We start from the raw sequence: 8,311 nt of genomic DNA on the forward strand, positions 1-8,311 counted from the left end.
GACCAACAATATTATCAGATTAAATAAAATAAAATAAAAATATGATAACTGGTTGCACCGGTAAACAAGTAATGAGTTTAAGAGAATTGGCGATGTGGCATTACAACATCGCGTGTGTTATAAAGCGAGTGACTAAGCGTTTGTAATTAGCATTTCCCATCTTCAATAATTATATTTTGCGCACAAACTAAAACTAAAACAAAAACAAGAGACAATACAATATTTGGTTATGCCGTAATGATAAGGTAACTCGATGGTTAGGGAAGGAGCATCATCTTCTAGAACTTTGGCAAAACCAACCTCGATAATGTGAAATGGGAAGCATATAAACTTGAAACTGCAACACATGACCTTGCACAAATACGTATAAGTCATCAAGAAATCCTTTTACAAGAACATGAAATCTTGTAGGTTGAAATTACTAGACCTGCAGCTGTGCTAAAGGATTCTGCACTAAAAGAGGGATTCTGAACCCGCCTTGGTTCTTATTGATTCTGCACTAAAATATGAACATTTACCTTCCAGGTTAATTCATTATATCATGATAAAACACAGGTTTCTGAGACATTTAGAGCTATACTCAAATCAAATAGGAGGCGACGGTTTTAATTCCTTCTCAGCAGTGGCAGAAACAATTTGAAAATAAGTACAACTCAACATTTTATGTCTTTCTTTGGACTTAGAAATCACAAGTCAACAATGTATTTGAAAGTAAAGGAGCCATACACAGATCTGAATATGTATTTAAAAAACACAGAACAAATTGGAAGGTACCTAAATGAACAAGATCTAAAATTTGGACTTAACAAAAAAAATTGATAAATTATGTTTAAAGTAGAAAATCATAGCATGAAAACCCTGAAGAGTGAGAGGGATTCAAATCATTTCATTAAAAAACAAATATCAACCAAAATTAAGTAATGGCCTCTAAGAAAATTCCATTACGAAACACAAATATCAACGAAAAACTATCCTTGGGTTTCACGGACACTTTTGATTGAAGGTGTATCCTGGCGTCCAACACATGTCATGCCTGAGACCGACATGACACCGTCACTTGTAATTACATTGAATTATGTCATTTTCTCAATTTTATCGGGGTTGACATGTTTGTGTCAGTGTCGTGTCCGGTGTCTGTGTCCGTGCTTCATAACCAGCCTAGTTTTTAAGTTTCAAAATCAAGTTAAAAGGAACTGAAAATTGGGTTAGCTCTATAAAAACTAAAACGATTCAGACTAAACCTTTAATGATGTAATGAAGTAACTAATGACATAAGTATCTATAACTTGCCATTGTATTTTCTTTAGATATTTCTAATGGCAACATCTTTTAACTTTTTAATGCCAACATATATATTCCAGCACAATCAAGCAACTCTGACAACATATACTGCTTGGAACAATTATCACATTCAATGCAATAGAGCATATTAAAATTAAAAGCATCCAAAGTCCAAACAGAATTTTACTAGAATACATCAATACTAATGACCATCATCCTCATTAATTTTACTAGAAAACTAAATGTTCTTCAAACTAAATGGTTGCATTTCATAGGAGTAGAAGTTTACATGCTGGAGAAATCCTTGGACAAGAAGATAATTCTTCTATAATTTGACTCCTTCCCAAAAGCATTTCATTTGTGGACCTAGTAGTAACGTCGATTGTCATATCTTGTAAAAGCCTCGCATTCTGCAAAATATACTTTGCAAATCGAAGATTATTTGCTGAGCCTTCAAATTTTAAAATTGTACATGATCTGAGGTGAGACGAAACACATTCAAGAACCGAATTTGGCCATTTCCATTCCTTGGATGAGCTGTACCTCCCCTGTCAAAGGGATGAAAAGCAACATTTATCAAAATATATTTAAAACAGAACAAGCAAACAGATATATTACGCAACAAACCTTACTAATAAAAAGAATTTGAAGCTTGGGACAATGTTGGAGCAATTGTACTATGCCATCCCAGCCAGGAAATAAGCAATCAAACTGTAGGTTAATGTGAATTAAGTTTGGAAACACTGTAAAGCTTTTAATAATAATCTTTTCTGCGTCGTATACGCATAGAAACTCAACATTTTTAACTACATTATAAGGAACATCTACTGCACCGATTTCAGCTCTAACGAACCTAGCCAGGGACATGGAATTAAACTTTTCTAATGCATTGTTTTCGTAAAGTTCGTTATATACAATACGATAAGTCCTCAAATATTCTAGGTTAGGAGAAGCATTAAGAAGTTGTTGGAGAATGTTCTGATTTTTAAAATGAACAAATCTCAAGCGTAGGGTTTTGAGCGACGGAAGATCACCACACAAATTTTCAGCTTCAACCCGTAACCATCTAAGATTGAGAACAACTAGGGTTTGACATGTGAAAATTGTGTCATTCGAGATGCGGGCAACCATGGAGAGATGAAATTCCTCAACACAACGTCGTTTAGCGGCTTCTACCCATGCATCCAAGTCGTTGGAATCAGAATAACTAAATATAGAACGACATTTGAGGCTAAATATTTTGATGAATTGGTTTGACAAACGAGGAGAGAGCATGAATGTATCTATAAAATCACAGAAACGATTGTAGGCGGCGGAGTCATGCACGGTGTTATAGCCGAAGTCGAAGCGAAGAATGGCCAGTGAGTGACAAAGTGGGGTCCACCGCTTCGAAAGAAGGGTGGTAGTGAAAGCGATATTGATGGGAAGAAAAGAGAGTATGTGACATAATAATTCATCAGATAAGTCACTGATTCTATCCATCTTCTTTGAGTCTTCCATCGTTGAGAGAGAGAGAAGTGCTAAAATAGGGTTTGCGATGCGTTGCAGTGATAACCTTTTTTTTTTTTTTACGTTCTTTTATTTTATTTTATATTAACACCGACAAAGGATACAGCCAATAAACTTTTAGTTACACCCATATTGACGAAAATACCCTTATTTTTTTTTTAAATTTTCAACGATAACCTTAGACCTAATTTCTTTTGATTGAGCTTATAGCGGTGCAATACAATCAACTCTCTTGAGTTCTTTCAAAAAAATAAAAAATCAATTTTCTGAACCTTTGTTTAAAGAAAAAAATATAGCTGTGCAATAAATTAATAAAAAAGAAAAAAGTTTTAATAAGCTTTTAACAGTTACCGTTCCTTCAAAAAAAAAAACAGTTACCGTGGAATGTTTGAAACAAAAAAAAAAAATTATGCTTCGTTGTTTGAATTAATTGTGAATTCAATTTAATCAACTATACGTGATCATAAAAAATTACTCCCTCCGTTTCAAAATGAGTGTCGCTTTAGCCAAAAAAAATTGTTTAAAAATGAGGGTCGCTTTCAGTTTCCAATGCAATAATAACTTTTTCTTTTCAATTGCACCCTCCAATTAATACTCTGCACACTACTTCCAAAGTATTACTTTTAAAACTAACCAATAGTTAATAAGGATAATTTGGTAAAATAATCATTCTCTTTCTCTTAATCATTGCATTTCTTAATATGTGTGAACACCTAAAACGACACTCATTTTGAAACGGAGGGAGTATTTAATTTAATCAATTATACGTGATCATAAAAAAGTAGGTAATGTTGAATTGCTGAAACGCTAAAAACCACTTAAAGGTGAAAATCACTTTATTGGGAGACCTTTTCCTTTGATTTCACATCTTTCATCAACCTTGATCCCCATTCATGGATGTTTGTGAGAGATATGAAAGATATAGGTAAAAGCTAAAAAAAATATATATATGAACTTTTAAAGAAATTTTAATTAAATTTGGGTGTAACCGGATATTTATGAACTTTTAGGTTAGTTCACTCGGGATATTTCAGATTGATCAGTCATCAACCATATTTATTTTATATTTCATCAACTGTGAATTTCATGATTAATTCAGACACAATTATACCATCACTAGTATATGGAATGGAAGTATATTTATAAGAAACAAACTCTTCATCACCTTTGTAATATCTGCTGCTTAACTTGTTCAACTTCTCATAAGCTCGTGTTTTTGTTAATGTGAATTAATTCCATTTGTTCACTTGTTTGTAATTTATTGTTGGTTTTTGTTAGTTAATAAAGCATCAAATTTAGATTGGGGAATTCAACCCAAGTGGATTAGCTTTCAAATGATCAGCATTTTCTCTATTCTTTCTCTATTCTGCCATGCATTTGATTGAATGTGTGAGGAAGATGAGTATCTTCTGCCATGCATTTTATTGAATAGTGTTTGTTTTATGATTAGGAAAACTAGCAGCATGTGCCATTCCAGCAAAGATAGGAATTATATCAGATAGTTGTGACATAAGAACGAACAGTGAACGATATATATCCAATCATTTGCTGCCACGTCTTTTTTTATATAAATATTTTTTTTTAATGAACGCCAAATACTACATGTATGTTTGATTTTGTTGGATAACAAACTTGATTTGGTCCATTGGACTAATCAAGTGTTAGGCCCAATTAGCTAATAAGTGATGTAGCCCATAGAAAGTTCTAGAGTCATGTAGAACTAAATTGGTAGGAATATCATTAAGTGTAGTTGATAGAAGAGTGTAGAACTCTCATGAGAGAAGTGTGTAGAACACTCTCTTGAAGTGTGTAGAATGTTATCCTAGGATGTGTCTAGAACTCTCCCTTGGAGCCTATAAAAAGAGGAGAGTTTGTCATTTGTAAATCAATCAAGAAAACAAGAATCAAAGTATCCTCTCCAAGTAATAGAAATAGTTCCTCTCTCAAATATTCTCTCCACCTAAATTCCTCACAAAGTTCTCACTATAATCTTCTCCTATTTTCCAACAGATTTCAACAGGCGCATAATTGATTTTGACGTTTTTTAATGTTCACAACTATAACTGATTTTCCTTTAGAATTGATTATAAGTTGAAGTTAGACTTTGGAGCATTTGTCACTATTGATTGTTAGCCTTGGATGTATTTTTTAACTCACTTTTACATGAATGTATTCAACCATAATTTTAATTTTTTTTTTACATTCAAATCAATTTTTATCACCGCAAAAGTTGCTACGTATTACTGGCAAGGAATCGCCACCGTGAATTCACAGGTTGCCTTTCCACTGTTATATTCGCTGCTGTCAGGTTACAAATCAATGCTTCGCCTGAAGCCATAGCAAAATTTATCAACTGATTTCATTTCAAAAGTGTATTTGCTTCAGAGAATATACATTCTAACCCACTTAAAACTAAAATCAATTTTACAAGACCAATCCATTAATAATTAATTTTTGTCACCACAAAACCAAACATACACCAAGTAAACAATCTTAAAAACTGCTAAGGGTCAAAACCATAGAAAGAATTTCATGAACCTGAATAAGTAGGCCAAAGGTCCTATATCTTGCTGAGAAGGTGAACTCAACAACAAACTCTTCCCACCCAAAATAGTTGGAATAACAACACATTGTATCTCACTTGCTACAAACTCACCATAACCTCAGGCAACTCAACACATTATACTAGATGTGTGTTTCTTGTGGCTGAAGATGAAGACGAAGATGAAGTACATTTTACACAATTTCTAGGGCTGTTAGAGCGGTGAAAGTGGCCTCCCAATTATATGGTCGTATGACGTATCACTCTATGTAGCTATTTTTAAAAATAAAGTCATAAAATTTATTTTAAAATTAATTGTGATTTTATTTTTTTATTTATTCTATTAATGGGCTCTTTTGACTAACGTTACAGTAAGTGCACTTGGTCAATCCTAATAACTAGGAATTATTCGTTGATCGATCCTCATTACTAGCAATTAGTTTTGTCACGTTCAAATAAGTTACCAATGGACTGCATATATAAGGGTCACACAAGTTCTTCTTGTATATACACTTGCATCCATTTATGATTTATGATATTATAAACATTTGTGTAATTCATAAAGAAATTAAGTTCCCATCCAAAAAGAGAGTAATACTCTTACATGCCTCAATCAAAATCAATAAGTTTACTTATTCTTTATTGTATTACATTTAGAGTTGTATTAGTTTCCTAGTATTTCTTTTTGTTGATTACTTTATAATAAATCTATATCTAATTTTCCAACACACTCAGCTCAAAAAACTAAAGATAAAATTTTGTGACTTCAATTTTTTATATGATGGAGTCATACTATAATCCTCATTAAAAAATAATTTTTGGCTTGGATTTCTTTTCTTGTTTACTTATTTTTAATCCTTTAACTGATCTTTTTGTTTTTTCTAATTTTCATTCGATAGATCCGGACATTAATCAGATCCGGACATTAATCGTAATCCTAACACTCATAAATCTCCATAAAACAACCACTAACATTTTTCCCAGCTTTCATATCCCTAACATCAAATGTAACAATGACAATAAAATTGTAAAAATGTAAGCTTCAACGTTTTCATATCATGATTGTGTTATTATTAAAAGCTGCTATAACTTGGGCTCCCACCATTCATGTGTCCGTTGGGTAGCCGGCACATGAATGGAGTGAGCGCAAGTAATAGTGGCATTTAAAAACAACATAGTTATGATTGAAAACATTGAAGCTTAACTCATATAGTTTTATTGTTCCTTGTCCTTTGATGTTTGAGATGTAAAAATTGATGAATATGTTAGTGACGGTTTTATGCGAATTTTTTCTACAGTTAATGTTTCGGTTAATGTTGTCACTATTGATGGATGATATAATTGTTGGGTATGATTTTAATCATCCGAATTTGAATTTTAAAGGGAGGCATAGCTCAAATGCCTTTACAACTTTTTTAATTTTATTAGGTCATATCTCTAAGTTGCTAGATTAATATGGAACTAGTATTATAATCAAACTTCATTCAATTTTTGTATTTCATGATTTCACCATTCTTTCTATTTCATTAATTATTTCAAAATTTTACCATATAGCAAGGAGGGGAACCTGTTGGATTTCAGCAAGTTGGATAAACCTTATGCATCAGTTCAAATTTCCCAAAAAAAAAAAAAAATCATCTCATCACTGTTGTTATTAATTTATTATTATTTGATTGCATGTATTATTCACGATGATTATATTCATAAACTTGAGTTGCAGATTCGCGAATTAGCTTACTGAAACTTGAGTTGCAGATTTTATCCCCTAACATAAGATAATATGATTAAGCGACTATCATGTAATTGTTTCTTATGTATAAACTATTTTGAAAACAAAAGATAAAATAAAGTGAAATTGTTTTCATAGAAATTATAAGCTGTTTAATAAGCTATTCTAGCATGTCTACGGAAATAAATTGAAATTAGGTTATATATCGACATGGCATAAGTTGTTTTGGTTTGTGCTTCAGAGGAGAAAGTTGAACAGGTAACTCTATCATTATCTTGTCTGATTAGTCTTGTAGTGTATGCAACTTGAAAATAGCTACACCGGCTGCTTTAACCGATCAAGCGATCGGAGTAGCTGCGGCTTCAGCTCCCGTTAACGGGGTTCCAACTTTCGGAATGTTTATTTGTTTTTTCCCTTTGTTTTTATTATTATATTTTCTTTATTTCTTTAGTTTAATTAGTTTTCCCTTTAAGGGTTTCGCAAGATCAAACTAATTTCACACTTGTATCAAAATTGGATCATAGCTAGAAATATAGATGTCTCATAGCCATCTGCATTATAAATAAAGTTGTGCTTTCATGTAAAATTCATATAATGACAATAAAAATGTATGTAGTTTTAAAAATATTGGTTCAGGCATAGATAGGAAAACTTAGTCCAAAATCTATAAATATAAACAACAATGCTAATCAAAACCAAATCAACCCACACCGTGAAAATTTACTAGTTCTTCTATATGTTACATAAATATGGTGTTACCCCTTTTAATACAATGATTATAATTACCCCCAAATTAATACACAGATGTATAATTAAGATTATTATATATCCATTTGAACACATTTAACCATGGCTATGTCAAACACTATATGTTCTTTACAATTAGTTGCTTCAACTAGACTAAGAATAACACAATCACTTCATTTCATAAATCAGAACAGTTTAATAAAATCAAGTGCTTCACACAAACTTAAAATGCAAATCAGGGTCGAACAACTTCTATAAGGTGATATGAATGCTCCTAGTTTCAGTCCAAGAAGAGGTATAGTATAGAACAAGGATTAAATACAAATACAGATTGACAATAAGGTGATATGAATGCAATTGCCCAAATAAGACACCAACTTATGAGACCTTATTGGCAAATATAAATTGTTGTTCCTTCCAAATACAACAGATTGTCCATACGATGATGTGAATGCAATTGCCGGCCATATTGTCTTTAAGACCTTTGTTGTTTCTCAGAAAGC

The sequence above is a fragment of the Medicago sativa genome, chromosome 6, assembly GCF_051527215.1.
Source record: "Medicago sativa cultivar Bolivia chromosome 6, Bolivia_mono, whole genome shotgun sequence".
Taxonomy (NCBI): domain Eukaryota; kingdom Viridiplantae; phylum Streptophyta; class Magnoliopsida; order Fabales; family Fabaceae; genus Medicago; species Medicago sativa.